The sequence below is a fragment of the Microcaecilia unicolor genome, chromosome 2 (assembly GCF_901765095.1).
Source record: "Microcaecilia unicolor chromosome 2, aMicUni1.1, whole genome shotgun sequence".
In the NCBI taxonomy this organism is placed as follows: domain Eukaryota; kingdom Metazoa; phylum Chordata; class Amphibia; order Gymnophiona; family Siphonopidae; genus Microcaecilia; species Microcaecilia unicolor.
Window position 1 is genome coordinate 373,859,196 of NC_044032.1, and position 17,346 is coordinate 373,876,541.

Below are 17,346 nucleotides of genomic sequence, written 5' to 3' on the forward strand. Positions count from 1 at the left end.
TTTTCCTTTAGGAAGCCGTCCAAACCTTTTTTAAACTCTGCTAAGCTAACCACCTTTACCACATTTTCTGGCAACAAATTCCAGAGTTGAATTACAGGTTGAGTGAAGAAACATTTTCTATGATTCGTTTTAAATGTACTACTTTGTAGCTTCATCGCATGCCCCCTAGTCCTATTATTTTTGGAAAGCATAAACAGACAGTTCACATCTACCTGTTCCACTCCACTCATTATTTTATAGACCTCTATCATATCTCCCCTCAGCCATCTTTTCTCCAAGCTGAAGAGCCCCAGCCGCTTTAGCCTTTCCTCCTAGGGAAGTTGTCCCATCCCCTTTATCATTTTCATCTCCCTTCTCTGCACCTTTTCTAATTCCACTATATCTTTTTTGAGGTGCAGCGACCAGAATTGAACACAATATTCGAGGTGCGGTCAAATAGGACTGAAACTTGCCTGGCTTCTTTGGTTAGTAATATTAGGAAATATTTGCATGTGGGTAAGGCTGTTATTGTTATTTCATTAGATCTTACAGCAACTTTTGATATAGTGATCACCAGTTCTTTATGCTTAGGCTGGTTGATTTAAGCATAGGATGTATAGTATATGCTTGTTTCAATCATAGGACTTTTCATGTATACAATCATTTTCTTTTCTCTACTCAATGAAATATTGTTTCTAGTGTTCTACAGGGCTCTGTGCTAGTGCCTTTATTTATTCATTTGTTCCTGAATCCATTATTCACTTTGATCCAATCATTATGTGTAAGCTCTTTTTTGTCTGGAAATGATATTCCATTAGTTTATGTTTTGACTCATAGCCATCTTGATCTTAAGACTCAGTTATTATATCAGATTGCCACTTGGCTTCAGAAACATTGGTTTCAGCTTAATAGAAGTAAATGTGAAGCTACATGGATTACAGATCATCAGTTGGTTCCCTCAGTTTCTCCTCTAATACACGGTCAGTTTTTGCCACTTAACTCTATGTTATGGATTTTTTTTTTTTTTTTGGGGGGGGGGGTGTTTGAGTTACAGATTTCTTCTGTGGTTCAATCTTTTGGTTTGCCTTGCACCAAATAATATCCTTAAGATCATTTTTGTATAGGCCTGCTTTGCTTCTGTTGATCTGTACACTGATGATTAGCAGACTAGATTATTGCAATATTATTTATAATGGTATTCAACAGCCTTCTACCGAGTCTGCTATGTTCAAAATACATCTGTACACATTCTCTAGAACCTTAAAACTTCTCATCATGATTCTCCCATCTCAAATTATCGATTTAAGTTCAAAGTGTTTTTATATCAGTGTTTAAGATTTTAAATACCACTCAACCACTGACTTCATATGAGATATTCATTCCTCACGACCCTGCTGTCTTTGAGATCCTAAAATGCTAGCTTATTATTTGTACTACCAATGTAATTTGGAATACTGCTTTCTATATAGCTGCCTTGCTCCTTTGAAATTCTATCCATAAAAACCTGCAGCCTGAGTATTCTTTGATCCTATTCAAAGCTGGTCTTAAAGCTTTTTACTTTGAACAGGGATTTGGAACTTTGTGACCTTGTTGGATATAATGGACTGACCTTTTACAGAGTGCATAGATATCTATTTTTTAATGTTTTATTGTCTCTGTGTTTTTAACCTGTTATTGTGATCTGCTTTGATGCTTTGACTAAAGGTGGCATATAAAATATTGAAATAAATGTGTGTGGCATAAACCTATATGCATATATCCTCAGTTGAATGCAAATCTATCTTGCTCATTAGGGATGCCCCAAAATTTTTGTGGCCCTCCAGGACCAGAGTTACAAGCTGGTAATTATGGGCCAGATTCTATATATGGCACCTAAAAATACCGCACGGCAAACATTTCTGCCTAAGTGTATTCTATAAGCGACACTAGATTTAATTTGGAATACTGCTTTCTATATACCTGCCTTGCTTTCTTGAAATTCTATCCATAAATACCTGCAGACTGAGTACACTTAGTTGATATTCTAGCGTCTAAATCTACATGCCTCCATTTACACCAACGAAAATGTAGCGTAAATCTCGGCGTGTAAGTTTAGGCGTGGAGGGCCATATTCTTCAACAGTGCATGTAAATTTTGGAAGCCCACAAAATGCCCATTTCCCCATCCATAACTATGCCCCTTTATGGCTGCATGCATTAGAATTTAGGCACAGTGCATTACAGAACATGCTTAGTGAGTTATGTGTGTAAATTCTACTTATTGGCAATTAATGCTCATTATTGCCTGTTAAGTGCTGTTAACAACACTGATTATCTTATTAAGCCAATTAAGTTACGTGGATTTGGACATGGAATTCTAGGCACGCTATATAGAATCCAGGAGTGTATATTATAACTTAATGGGATGTCCTCTTTGGTCTTCTGACATTGCTTAATTTATGCAGCTAGGAGAGATGCACACAGGTTGAGCAGAATCACTGTCTGCTATGCCTAAAGATAAAATGAAAGACACTTTCTTTTTCAGCTAAAATGTTAGACTTCTTAAATAAATATATATGAGTTTCCTCCTATATACTGTAGATGTTAGAATATCAGGATCGAATTATATATACAGTGAAGAAATATCATCTTAGACTGTGCTTCTTTCTTTCAGAACTTGAAAAATCATTACCTTAAGTCTACATTACTGCTTTCATTAAATGTAGCACTAAGGGTCTCTAGTGCTACATTTAATGAAAGCAGTGCAATATTAACACCAAACGTCAAGTCGAAAGAAAATAAACTCATTTTCTCTATCAATTAGCTCAGGCTAGAGAGGTTAAGAAGGTCTCAGGAGGTCTTTTCATTAGAGGCAATGAGGTCTGAGGATGGTGGTCAGAAATATAGAGGGTCTAAGAAGATAATATAGAGGATGTGGGTCTTTGACCTCCTAATTTGAATTTTTGGAGTTTCTTAAACTAGTCAGCCCAATCACAAGGGAACCCAAAGCATATGATCAAATAGCTAAAGATATTGTTCTCTGTCCTGGCCATTATATTTTGTAGAACAGAAGCAAAATGGTCTGCAAAAAGTTTGTAGTTATTTTGCTTTGAATGGCAGCATGAGCTGTGCATTCCTCCTTTAGAAGTCCTTAGATTTCTTTAGGGTGCAGGACTAAAGATGGTACTCCATGTTTTATCTCATCTGAGCAGAGACCATATTTTATTTCCTGTTTTGTTTTTGTATTTTTTTTAACTCACAGTGAGTGAGGGAGCAAGACTTTTACATTAAAGCTACTGTTTAACATTCAGTAAAATAGATCCCCACAATTTTAGTTTGACAACAATTCCTGGCAAAAGTTGTGAGTAGTATTACATTCTTCATTCTTTGGCCTTTTTGTTCCTTACCCCATACTAATTCTGGATGTTTTACACCAGGAGTCTATAAAATGTTGCTTTAAGATGAGGATTAAGCAACCTTGAAAGAATAAGTGTTCAGTGGTGTTGGTGTCTTGCAATAAGAATCTTTTTTTATTTTTAGCATTTTTCAGTTTCTATTTTTTCACAAGTTAGTCAACAAATACAGCATTGGTTTGACTGCAAAGAGTTTATATTTCATTTATACAGATGGAGTGTTGAAATATAGTCCACAATTGCCTCTGATTTATGAGAAAAAGAAAGCCAAAATTATCTAGGTGAAAAATAAACTTTTCTGCTTCTCTAGTTGTTGGAGAAGGAGCAGGTCTTACTCAATGTGAAGGTAGCTCCAAACAACAGGGCCATGGCCCTAGTCACTAAGCTACCATCCAAGACAGAGGAAAAAGATCTGAAGGAGAATGAAGGACTGGAGGGGATTCATGTGGCCATTGCCCCAGCAATCTGCTAAAGTGAGTGGGTAGGGGGAAGAGGAGCAGCAGAACACCTTTTTTGGTTGGAGGAGGCAAACAAATCAATCTCTGGCTCTAACCCCAATCTTTCTAGTTGCTAATACAGTGTTGGGCAAGATATTGGTTATCCCACTGTCTCACACCATTCCTATATATTTTTTTTGTTACATTTTTACGCTGCACTTTCCCACTCATGGCAGGCTCAATGTGGCTTACATGGGGCAATGGAGGGTTAAGTGACTTGCCCAGAGTCACAAGGAGCTGACTGTGCCTGATGTGGGAATTGAACTCAGTTCCTCAGGACCAAAGTCCACCACCCTAACCACTAGGCCACTCCACTCTCTATATGGAATGTAAGGATCCTTGTCCAGTATGCTTCTGTTTTCAGGGCCATATCATCAGTCTAGAAAAGAGGTGAGTACCAGCGGGTACAGCATCCCCATCTGGGATAGTTAAAATGGTTCTACTTACTCATACATGAGCCCAAGACAGGCAGGTTGTGTGAATAGTTATGTGATTCTCTATTGGTGGGACTTGAAAGCAGCAGTGTGTGTTTAGGCCTCAGCCTTTGCGCCAACAGTTTTACTACTAGAGGGATAGACACAATTGGGCGATAGTTGGTGAGGTTGTTTGTCTTTTTCTTAGTGTCTTTTGGTATTGGGTAAGTAGTATGTTACCATATTCCTCTGGGAAGAGACCTTGTTGTAATGTGAAGTTTAGGTGGAGTATGAGGTCTTCTATGAAGTGGCTTGGATCGGATTTAAGTAGATGACTGGGACTTGTGTCCAGTTTGCAGTGGGTGTTGGCGAATCTGTGGGTTGCTTGTGTAACTGATTCAATGGTGAGTAGATTGAATGTAGACCAGATCTGATCGGCTGGGTATCTACCCGGGATTAGGTCTAGGTCAAAAACTTTTCGATGTCAGTATTGTGATGGGGAAGAGTACTGCGTAGTTTCGTTATTTTGTCCTTGAAGTAGGTAGCCAGTTTGTCTGCGGGTGGGATGTCTGTGTTGGATGTAGTGATCGGGGTGGTGTCTAGTAACTTATTTATGAGTTGAAATAATTTCTTAAGATTTTTGTTAACCGGTCTAAGTTTAGTCTTGTAGTAGGACCTTTTGGTCTGTCTGATTGCATATTTGTATTTTCTGTGTATTTGTTTCCATGCATTGAGTGTATTTTCATTTTTTGTTTTTTTTTCCATACTCATTCGAGTTTTCTGGATTGTGTTTTCAGCTTTTTTAGTTCATCATTGAACCATGGTATCGAGTTTTGTCTTTTTGATGTTCTTGTCACTAAGGGTGCTATTTCATTTAGTATGCTCCTGCATCTGGTCTCCCAGTGGTTGAAGTAGTGCATGGAGTCAATTCATGTTGTCCATTCGTTGTCATATATCTGTTGGCAGAATATTTGTGGATCAATTTGCCCTCTCATAGTATAGGTTGTTTGTACTGGTGTAAGATTTGAGTCCTTCTTTCGCCAATTTAGGGATAGGTTCAGTTTGTAATGATCGGTCCAAGGTTCTTCTGACCATTTGATATCTGTTATTGATAGGGTTTGATCTGTGGATAGTTTGTGTGATAGTAGGTCCAATGTGTGGCCTTTGATGTGGGTGGCTTGCATGTGAGGCCAAGTAAGGTCCCATGACTATAGGAAGTCTTTGCATTCGCGTGCATTGGTTGAGTTGGGGTCTTCTAGGTGAAGGTTTATGTTGCCTAGTATTAGTGTATTGGAATTATTTACGCAAGTGTTTGAGATAAAATCTGTGAAGATAGGCTGGCTTTCATTCCAGTTACCAGGCGGTCTGTAAAATAGGACGCAGGTCAGTTGATCAGTCAGGGATTTGTTTTGAATTCTGAATGATGCGATTTCTAGCTGGGGTGTTATGGACTTGATGATGGTTTCGGTGGTGAATTGTGCTCCGTGGATTAATGCGATGCCTCTACCTCTCTTTTCCAATCTGGTCCAGTGAGTGATTTTGTAATCTGGGGGGTATAGTTAGAGGATTATAGGGTCCTTTTGGTTGTGAATCCATGTTTCGCTGATGAAGATAAGATCGAGGTTTTCAGACTTAATCCAGTCTGATATTGTTGATGTTTTGTTAAATACAGACCTAGCATTAATGTAACCCACTTGGATATTTTGGTATTGACTTGTTAGGTTAGGTGTTGTATGGATTTTTTAAGTTGTCATTCGTTTGATGATGTCTGTTTGTTGTGGTGTTTCCTTCCGTTGCTTTGGTGGTGACCGTAGTTGGATAGTCTTCCTTCTCTTTGGTGAGTATCAGGTTGGTGGAGTGTGGAGTGTTTGATCAGTCTTTGGTGGGTTTAGAGGATGGGTATTGTACTGTGTTCTGTGAGTGAGATGGATAGTGTTAGGTGGGTCAGTGTGAGAGAGTAGATTGCTAGTAGTATTTTGATTGTATTCATTTTGGGTTGGTTTGTTAAGTTACTCACAGTCAGATGCTCGCGGATGATGTCCTGAGCGCGGTGCAGCGCTCTGTGGCTCTAGACACCATCTCCTTCCAATTCCATCCTATGATCAGCTTAGTTTGCGGTTCAACTTTTATATTGCTGGGGACAAGAGCATGTGGGTATCTTGTGCTTGTGCTGTGCTGAGTCCTTGTGTTAATACAGTTGGCTGGACTGTTTTGATCAAGCGGTAGGGTTAGGTGAGCCTTCAGGGGTCTCAAACAGTCTCATGGGAGCGCTTTTGTGCTTTCATAGCTCCTTACTTCAGGACGGTCCACTGGCTCAGCTTCTCAGTTCTCAGATCTTCACTGCCATCCAAATGGCAGAGTCGTGTGTTTCAGCCTCGCACAGCTGCGGACGCGTGGTGGGCCTTGCGGGGTGAGCTTTACAGGAGGGGCTCAGTCCTCTTTTGCTCGATATGGTGGACGGACGGAAGGAGGGATGATCCTTACACTGGTTCTCGTTGAGAGGGCCACAACGACTTTTGCTCAGTTCGGAGAGGTTACCGCTTGTGCCTCGGGCGGGAGGAGGGCTGATCCTTTCACCGGTTCTTGTAGGGAGGGCCACAATGACTCTCACCCAGTACGGAGGGATCCGCTGACCGGTTTGGTCGCTGCTTGTGCGTCGGCATCCAATTCCTGGCGGGCGGGCAGGTGGGCAGCGTTGGGTTCGTGGGGGAGGTTCGATTACCTCTCCGTGCAGCGAAGTTTTGTTGGCTCCAGCAGGTGCCGAGTTAGCGCTGGTTGGGAGGTTGTTTGTGCCCAGAAGTCCGTCTGCTGCCACAACCCCAGTTTCTCTCCCCTGCCTCGGCCCAGATCCGAATTCTCTAGGTTTGGGCTTGAAGCTCTCACAGGTGTGCATGTGCCATTTAGACTTAAGAATGACACATGCCCATATTCTGTAATGTGTGACCAACTGTAAGCATAGTTTATAGAATAGCGGTAAGCGCGTAGTTTTTCGCCACCAATTTTTCAGGTGCCGTATATATAGTTTGGGCCTACATGAGTGCCAGTATTTAACCACAAGCGTTTCCATGAGCTATTCACATGGCATAAGTGCTCATGACTAAAGTTAGGTGCTAAAATGCCAACTTACACTAGTATTCTGAAATGGCAATTATGCGCATAATTGCCAACATTGAATTCATGCCTATTGTCCACCTTCTGCGTGTGTTGGCGTGTTTGGTAAAGAAAAAAAGAAAAAACACCTTCTGCGTGTGTTGGCGTGTTTGGTAAAGAAACACCTTCTGCGTGTGTTGGCGTGTTTGGTAAAACACCTTCTGCGTGTGTTGGCGTGTTTGGTAAAACACCTTCTGCGTGTGTTGGCAGCAATTTACCTCCACATTATACAAATAGTGCTCAAAATTGTGTGCACAAATTTGTGCACATATCCTATTGTTGCTTTCAATTTATTCGAATATCGAGCCAATTAGCACCAATAATTGGATGCTAACAATTATTGGTGTTAATTGGCATCAATTTGGATTTATGCGTGCATTTTGCTAAGCGATATTCTATAAAGATTTGCGCACAAAATTTTAAGCGCATAGCTGAAAAGGGGGCATTGCCATGGGAGGAGCAAAGGCAGGTCAGATGTGATCACTAAAGATGTGCACAGTATTGTGGAATTTGGAGGATCCACATCTAATTTATACACAAGGATTTACATCTGGTTTCACTTGGTATAAATCCTTGAACCTTGGGCGCAGATCTTAGCGCTATACACTATTCTATAAATGGCAACCAACTCAGAGCGCTGTTTATAGAATAGCGCTCAGTGTGCATTTTTTTGGGGCGCCCAGATTTATCCACTGTTTTCTAAATTTAGTCCTTTGCTAAATTTACTTCCGATATCTACAAATGTCCAGAGTTTTAAGTAAGTAAATAGAAACAGCATTGATTCAGCTGCTTCTTTTTTGGTTATGCTCCAAGTCTCCAACCTGGATCTTCCCTTCCCCTTGGGATCATCAGGTACAATCTGTCTTCAATCTGCAAATGGAGAAACGTAGCTTTTCAAATAAGGCCTTGTTAGGAGCTGCAGCACTCATGCAGCCCAGCCAAGTAGTTGCTCAGACTTTGCAGCCAGCTTTCTTTCCTGCTGCCAAATATGTTTTTAATTTAATATGGACATTTATAGGCCACTTTACCTCCATGGTTCAAGGCGAATTACAATACAGTTATTACAGCATTTATATAATAAATGTCAGCTATTAAATCCCAAACATAATAGGATTTATGACAAATATCATAAACTTTAAAACAAATATTTCTCATTCAGGTTTTTAGAGAATGTCTACTATTCTTATAGGATAACAAATAATCTAGGTCATTTGGCAAACAATTCTATTCTTCTGCTTTTCTTCCCACTGTGGTCTTATGATGAATTTCATATAATTCGATTTAGAGGCTTACCGAATTTCAGGCTTGGCACCAAAACCAGACCAAAATCCAGGTTTGCGTTTCAGACGAAAATGTGTGTGCATTTTCAGCTGAAACCGAAACTCTCTTCCTCCCCCCACCCCTTCAATCACTGTCCCCTCCCCATCCCATCAGACCTACCTTAGGAAGCCCTGGTGGTGTAGTGGCCTGTTCAGGGGCAGGAACAAACCCCACTCATTCCTGCCCCGTGCCACCGCTTCTGATGCAATGGCAGCCAAGAATTCCTGCATCAGTCTCAGCAGCCATTTTGCAATTGAAATTAGCATGGGCAATCTCAGCAGCCATTGTGACAGAACATCAGCATGGGGCAGGAATGAGTGGGGTTCATTCCTAACTCTCAAAGTGGCCACTAGACCACCGAGAGGCAGAGCCAGGCCTGGGGTAGGGCTATCAGAGCCACCACTGTCCCCCCCCCCCCCCCACTTGAGACACAGCCACCACCCCTCGACTTGAGATGCAGCAGCAGCTGCCACCCCTCACTCACTCAGGCTGCCACCGCCCTCGCCCCTACCTTCCTATGTCAGTGCATCTGGTCCTCCCTCACCTCCACTGGGGGCCCAGTGCTTGGGTCTGTCCTGCTCCTGTGTGCTGGGACTGGGCTATCGTGTTAATGCAATCACCCAGTTCCCAACAAGAGCAGGAGAGAGACAGACCCTGGTGCTGGGCCCCCTTGGAGGCTGGGCCCAGGGAATTTTGCCCCTACTGTCCCCTCTGTCAGCGGTCCTGAGACCACCAAGGCTTACTAAGGTAGGCCTGTGGGGGAGACAACAGAGAGTGATTGCGGATGAGGGGCAGAGAGTGAGGGGGGAAGGGACTAGGTTCGGGAGGCAGGCTTTTTGGGTTGGGTGTTGATGGACAGTTTCATTTTTGGTTTCTGCTGAAGCCAAGCTGCCAATTTCATTCGCAAATTTGGTTTCAGCAGAAATTGAAGACCCTGGGTTTGATCAGGCTCTAATTGGATTTTCTTAACAGTTGGTATTTGGAACTGAATTTTGCCTGCTGGGCATAATTACCACGGGGGATATATAAAGGGCAATTCTATAGGGGTGGAGGAGAGAGGGAGCGAGAAGACGGGAATGCTGGCCTACTAGTGTTTGGTGATGGGGGGACAGGGAGATGCTGCGGTATAAATGAGAGAAACAGATGGAAGGACTGGAGAGTGAGAAATAGGGTAAAATTTAAATGGACAGAAAGGCAGAAAAGAAACAAAGAGAGGTTATATATCAGAGACAATGTAGTGAGGGAAAAGAAGAAGACATTAGGAAAGAGGAAAAAGGTCAAATGGAGAGCAGCCACTGGCAAGAGAGTCAGCAGAAATAGGGAAAGCAGAAAAAGAAACTTGGACCAACATGCTTGGAAAAATAAAATGCCCAGACAAGAAAGATAGATAAAAGTGTTTTAATTTGAATATATTAACTGGAATATGTTAGCTTTATATTTCAATCAGTACAAGAAGAAATACATTTTCAATTTTATTTCTCCTCTGTGGTGCATTCCAAGTTTGCCAAGTTGGGGTTTCCAGTTCAATTTTTATCTTCATATTTCTAATACTAATGTATGATCCTGTGTTCTGTATTTGGTAAGGGTCTTTCTGTGTTTTGCATGTGATTGAGGTACGGTATTCTGTTTGCATGTAGTTTCTATATGGAATTGTGCAATTTGTTCTGTTTTAGGGCCCAGTGTAGTATTTGTAGTGGTGTCTATTCATAGGTAAGGTTTGTGCTTTGTGTTGTTTGAGTCATATGAATTAGTGCTACTGTTGTCTGGCAGGCTTGCTACATATATGTTGTATGAGGAATTTTTTTTTCACGTTTTGTATTTTTTCATAATGTGCCTGGTAGTGGAGAGATTTATGGCGGTATTACGTAAGAACCAGAATAATTTTTTGGTTGGGTAACTTATGAAGAAATGTTCTGATTTGCACAGAGAACAAGGAATAACCACGGAATGTGGAGGAGCTCTCAGTCCCTATGAACATAGACCACACAAATTGAAGAGTAGGGTAGACAGGCTCTTAAAAAACAACAAGGGAGATGCTTGTTCTTTGTAAAAAAATTTATTGAAAAACACAGAACATGGGCACAACCATGACAGCTGGTTTTGTTCTGTTTTATTATGGCTGAAAACGTCTTAGTGTTAGGAATGCCCAGATCCCACCCTTAATACGCCCTTGACACGGCCCCTTGTGATCTGAACGCACTTCTTCTGACGGACCTCATAGAAAAAGTCTAAAACTGGTTTAGCTATTCTCTTCCCTAATCATTCTCTTATATTCTCTGATTTGCTCTCTCCAAGCTAATATGGAACAGTTGTTCATGGTTTCTCTCCAAATCCTTTCTAACCTCCCGCACTCCCTCTTCTCCAATGCCCTTGTCCCCTAATTGTGTGTGCCCATTTTTATGCTTATCATGCAAAATTGTGCATAATTGGTAAATCAGGTGCTAATTGGCTTTAATAATTGACTATAATTGGAGTTAATTGATGCTAATTTGCAGTTATGCGTGTAACCGCACTTAGTCGGTATTCTGTAACCTTAGTGCACAGTTCCTGTAGCGCACAACTGCAAGGGGATGTGGACGCGGGAGGTGCATGGGCTTATTTTTAACCCTTTCATGTCCATTGAAATGTCTGCTGTATGTTTACCTTTGAAATTTAAATAACAGCATATTTTTTGCTCAAGTCATTCTTCTGCTGTTCATGGAGTATATATAAAATGTATGTATCAGCCTGTGGATCTTTTGGTTCAGTAATGTTGGAAGGGAACAAATTTTTAAAGCCCTCAAACACTTGTTTCTCTTTGTGAATGAATATAAATCAATACTTTGTGAATTATATATGCATGGTTTCTGTGTACTCTTTTAAAAATGCATCTGTTTCTCTTCAGCTCTGCTGATTTGTGGAGGGTAAAAGCTCGTTGTACTTTATTCAGTAGTTTCAATCTCTTCCACATCTTTTTCTTCATATTAATCGAAAGGCTGCAGGGGGAGAATTTTTCTTATAGGGAGTAAGGGTAGATAAAATGCAAATGATATTGCTGTATTTTGCATACAGAGTTCAAAAACAGATTTGCTGCATGCCAGAGGGGAACCTTTATTCACGGCACTTAGGTAGGTGCTTTATAATATGATAATGGGTGTTTCTGCTGGTATGCTTTTTTTCTTTCTGTTCAAGGCTGTCACTGACAACATGGCTGGCTGAATAGAGCCATTAGTTTTTATGGGTGTTGTAGCCACAGGAGTCATGGTAGTGACCACTGCTGGTCAGACGTTTATGGTCTGTGCCTCAAAATTAGCAGGGAGAGGTTCAGTATACCAGTGTTTAATCATGAAGAAGAGGGACCTGTGCAAAGCAGGGGCGTAGCCAGACCGTCGGGAGGGGGGTCCAGAGTCCAAGGTGAGGGGGCACATTTTAGCCCCCCCCCCCGGTGGTGCCGCCGCCACCACCACCAACTTTGACCCTCCCCTTACCGATGACCCTCTTGACCCCCCCTCCTGCCACTAACTATCCCCCGTCACCGCCGTCGCCTACCTTTGCTGGCGGGGGACCCCAACCCCCCGCCAGCCGAGGTCCTCTTCTTCCGGTGCAAGGGTAGCTGGCGGCGGGGGAGGGTTGGAGGCGGGAGGGGGGGTCGAGAGGGTCATCAGCAGGGGGGTCCAGGGCCAAATCTACAGTGGCACAGGCCCCAGTGGCCCCACATAGCTATGCCACTGGTGCAGAGTGCCACATTCAACTCTGGCCACCTTGTTGTACAGACTGGATGGACCGTGCAGGTCTGCATCTGCTGACGTTTATTATGTTACTATCAAAAACTGTCAGAAACAGCAACAGCATTTAGGGGTCCTTTTACTAAGGTGCGCTGAAAATGGCTTGTGGTAGTGTAGGCATGGGTATTGGGTGCACGCTGATTCATTTTTCAGCATGCCTGTAAAAAAAGGCCTCTTTTTTTTATTTTTGCCGAAAATGGACTTGTGGCAAAATCAAAATTGCCACACATCCATTTTGAGTCTGCGACCTAACCACCAGCCGTTGACCTAGCAGTAAAGTCTCACACTGTAACCGGGTGGTAATGACCTATGCGCATCAAATGCCAGTTGGTGTGCGTCCAAGAAAAACAATTATTTTTTGGCCGTGCGTATCAGACATTCGCGAAAAATGAAAGTACCACAAGAGCCACATGGTAGCTGGGCGGTAACTCCATTTTGGCGCGTTGGGCACGCATAGACACTTACGCAGCTTAGTAAAAGGGCCCCTTATTGCCTTCTGTACTGAAATACATACTTCAAGTAGGTGGTTTTAAGAAAGAGTTCCATGCATGGTCAACATCAGAAAGTATTGGGGAAGAATAATCAAGTGAAAATATAAAAGGAAATGCAAGAACAAGGCCAACTTTTTATTTCTTTCATTGTGTTTTAGTTGTTTTATGTAAATATTGATTTTATTTAATTTTTGTGCAGTGATGTAAATAGATTTTAGCCCCCTTTCTGATTTCTCCTATTTTTGAATGTTTGTTTCACAGAATGGATTCTGATCGCTAAAGACAATTATTAGTGCTAATTAACTCGTTATTCAATTAAGTTGCACACACAAAATTGGACGCACACCAAAATTTGCATGCACAATGTTTGGTGACTTTAACAGAAAAGAAAAGCTAACGCATATTTTACATCCTGACAAAGTATAAAGATATATATAGAAAGAGAGAGAAAGAGAGAAAAGATAACCAAATAAAGTCTGAGAAACTGACCTTATGAAATGCTGTCAAATTGTTCCGTACTGTGCTATTGGAACAGCTCTGTGTATCTATCTCTCTTATCTAGTGCAAAGCTGAAGAAAAATGAATATAACTAACGATTGTACAAACTCCATTAAATAGAGAAAAATTATGAAAAATAAAACCTGGGAAGAGAAAGTGTGGGATATGCGTGCAAGTAAAAGGGAGAATAAAAGTAAAACATTGTTGAAAACAACTTGAATGACTGATGACAACCTGTGAAATTGAACCAAACTAGATGTGAAGCGAAGCTGTATGGCACAGAGGGCAAAGGAACCAAACATTGCAAACTAATGGCGAAGAGTGTAGGTATTTAAACAAAAGGAACACAAAACTTTTTTTTGTTAAATGAAATAGTGGCCGCCAGTAATGGAAAAAGTGATATCTGAAAGTCAGTAAAATGTACAAATGCAAAAATCTTAATGCTGATAATATAAGGAAATGATAAAACAACACAAAAATGGCTAAACAAATTACCTTGGCAATTGTTAAAATAGTCCTCTAAATCCATAAAATAGCTTCTTGTAGATTAGAGGACTATTTTAACAATTGCCAAGAGATTGTGTGAGAGTTCTTGCACTAGGCTGACCACCACTTACATATTTGCGACACATTTTAATGTAGGACTATTAGTGGCATCGGACTCCTGATGTAGGCCGACTGGCCGAAACAGAGGCCCATGCCCAGTTGTGCCTAGTTTTGATTAGTTTTATCAGCACCATCACAGACTGTGGATGTCCTTATTCTCATCTTTGCTGTGTCTGTTTGTCATCTGTGCTACTTGTAAAGATTGGTTCTTCTGTTTTTGCTGTTTAAACAAATTACCTTACTGGAGGTACCAAGGCTTCATAACACTAAGCTTGTGCTGAGAAATTTTAAATACAGAGATGGCCTTGTTCTGGGTTACAGACGAGCAGTCTTTCAAGGCTGTTCTGGATACAGACATCCAAGCCTCATTCTGGGTCACAGGCTACAGGCTTTAGACACTCAAGCCTCATTCTGACTTGTGCATCTTAGATGGAAGGGGAAAAAAAGGAAACTATATGTATGTGTAATCTTAGTGTATCAGAAAAAAATGCTCTGGGTTAAAACACAATTATAGAAATAAATGAGCAGTATGTAATAATAAAGTAGACTTTTATGTGTAAATGATAATTGAAACAAAAAAAGAACAAATTGATAAAAGGTAATATACACCTCAATATCTATTAATAGAATTGCTAAATGAAAATGAAAACAATAAAATAATGAATAATATCCACTGTACGGTTATAAACCAATGTGTGTGCTTATTAAAATGAATAATCACTGTCGCATAAACCTCTTGTTTTGGACCTCCCTTTTGGCTCCTTGTGGATTTGCCATTGTCCTGTCCTACTTTCTTTCTTTTTGGACCTCCATCTATGTAGGGTTTTTCTCTTGTTCTGACTGTGGGTACACTAAGAAGACTCACCAAACCAGTGAAAATTGTTTATACAATCAGTTCGCCATAGCTGCTGCTCCTCCAATCAGTTTCACCCTCCACAGGCTTCATCAGGGAGCTTTCAGCTAAAATAAAGTAAAAAACAATATAAACCAATCACCACAATCCACAAGAAATTGAAACAAAACAGACACAGTTAAAAACAATTTAAAACTTGGCATCACAAGACAGCATCACTCACCCCAAAGGGAACACTATGGCAAAATAGCAAGAGAGCAAAAAAACACTGGTGCATTGGTGCTCAATTTATAATCCAACAAGAACACCAAACTTCAGTGCTGATGCACATGCACTAAAGAATATACCGGTATATGCACACCTAAACCATCCACTAATCCGCACCAAAAACCATACCATGTATCATTAATCTGCATCAAAAACAACAGTATACATCAGAAATCCGTGCCAAAACCTCATAAATTCCCATTCAATATATAGTAAATCTGCACCAAAAATAGCTCTCGTACGTTAAAGTCCTCAACAATATAAGCCATTTGCAAAATAGCCTGCCATTCAGTTTCTAAATTTAAACCCCAAAGGGGTCAAGGTTTCCCATCTTGTGCAACTCACAATCCCATTCCCCCTTCCCAAAATAAGACATAAACAATATTTTTGGATGAAAACAGGGCCACAGCTTTATTAAATACACTTCAACATATCATTAAATGGTGAATAAATATTCAATGCCCTTTCAAAACCATATCAAGGTTTTAGAAATTAGCTGACTAGACGGTATCATACTAGTCAGTATGCAACATTTATAACTTGGCCATTAATGTCCCCCACTGTAATGCTGATGGACATGCAACTCAATTTGCCATCATAAATTATTCATAAATGCACAAATTAAATCCTCAAGCGGTGATGCAAGAGAATTCACAGATTCCATGCTCAAAGAGAGGGTAGGTGAGACAACAAAAATGTATTTTACCACAGACCGTACTCTTCGAGAATGACGCCAGAACGATGATGCTTCTGATTGGCTGCTCACTCCACCAACAACAGAAACCCTCACCACCCAAGGTAACCGATAAAGTGGGGAATGGGGTGTTCCTGCACACATTATTCAGACCAAGTTCATTCTTAGGTTTTATTTATTATAAATAAAAGCTTGTTCACGCTGTAACAATCTATGCACCAGGGCCCCCCTCCCTCTCTTATGAGGGAGTTGTTCCAAAACACAGAATTTCAAATCCTGTATTGCATGCCTTTTCTCCTTCTAGTATTGGATAAGGGGTGCTGAATCCTTGTGACACCGAATTCTGGAACAATTTTCAGTAATCGGAGTTTTCACTTTTCTCAAAGTTTTCCCAATATATAATAGAGGTCAAGGACATTATTTTTCATAGATGACACCTTCTATTTCACAATTCATATAATACTATAATATCTGTATCAGTGGCAATCTAGGGTGTTGTTGAAATGCAAATGACTCCAATATACCTTCCCCACTGCATGGCCACAGAGTACTAGTTCTCTTACTGCATAGTCATGTTTGTCTGGGGGCTTTTTTCCTGCTGGGGTAAAAAGGGCCCTGGCAAATGGGAAAACAGCCCTCACTGCTAGTGCAGGGCCCTTTTTTCCCGCAGCTTGGTAAAAGGACCCCTAAATGTCAAGGTAGATGACGATAAAGAAGATAATTCTTGTTGGACCGAGTTCTTAAATGTCTAAAGATTACAATCCCTGACATTTGGAATTGTTAGGGAAATATAAAAGATTACTAAAGCTTGTTTTTTCCTTTTTTTTGTTATTTGTGATAAGGTACCACCTTTTGCTTGATATTTTTATACCTTTTGAGGCTGATGGTCTCTTGGTATATTTTGCTTCACCATTTCTAAGGGATGTGTGTGCCATGGGGAATGGGTCAGAGAAAAATAAGGTGGGGTATGACTAGGAGAGGGGAATATACCTTGGGGGTGGACAGAAAAGGGGTCTTGCTGGGAGTTATGGAGAGAGTATAGGGAGGGCAGTGAAGAGTGAGGAATGGGGAGAGAGAACTCTAGAAGGCAGAGTGCAGCTAGAGGTTAGAGAAGAGCTGAACAAAAAAGGGGGTAGAGGTGGGAGAAAAATTGGAGGTATTCACCCTGGAAATGGTAGAGAAAACCAGGGATTGAACTTAACAGGGGAAGGGATACAGCCCAAGAGAGAAATGGAAATGTGGAACCTGAGGAGGGAAGTTGATGTGGTGGTGGTGGGGGAAGGCTGTTTCACACCTGGGGGAGAAGCCAGCTGTTATAATAGGGGAATTCTGCACAAGAAAAGTGTACAGAATTTTGCAAAATTTTCAAATATTGTGCACAAAATGTACAAAAACCTTTTGCGCAGAATTCTCACAAGAGTAT

At 41.0% G+C, this 17,346-nt stretch overlaps 1 protein-coding gene across 1 annotated transcript in view; it reads left to right on the forward strand.

Moving 5' to 3' along the window:
• Nucleotides 1-17,346, forward strand: part of ADGRL3 (adhesion G protein-coupled receptor L3) — a 1,077,673-nt gene that overhangs the window by 747,286 nt on the left and 313,041 nt on the right.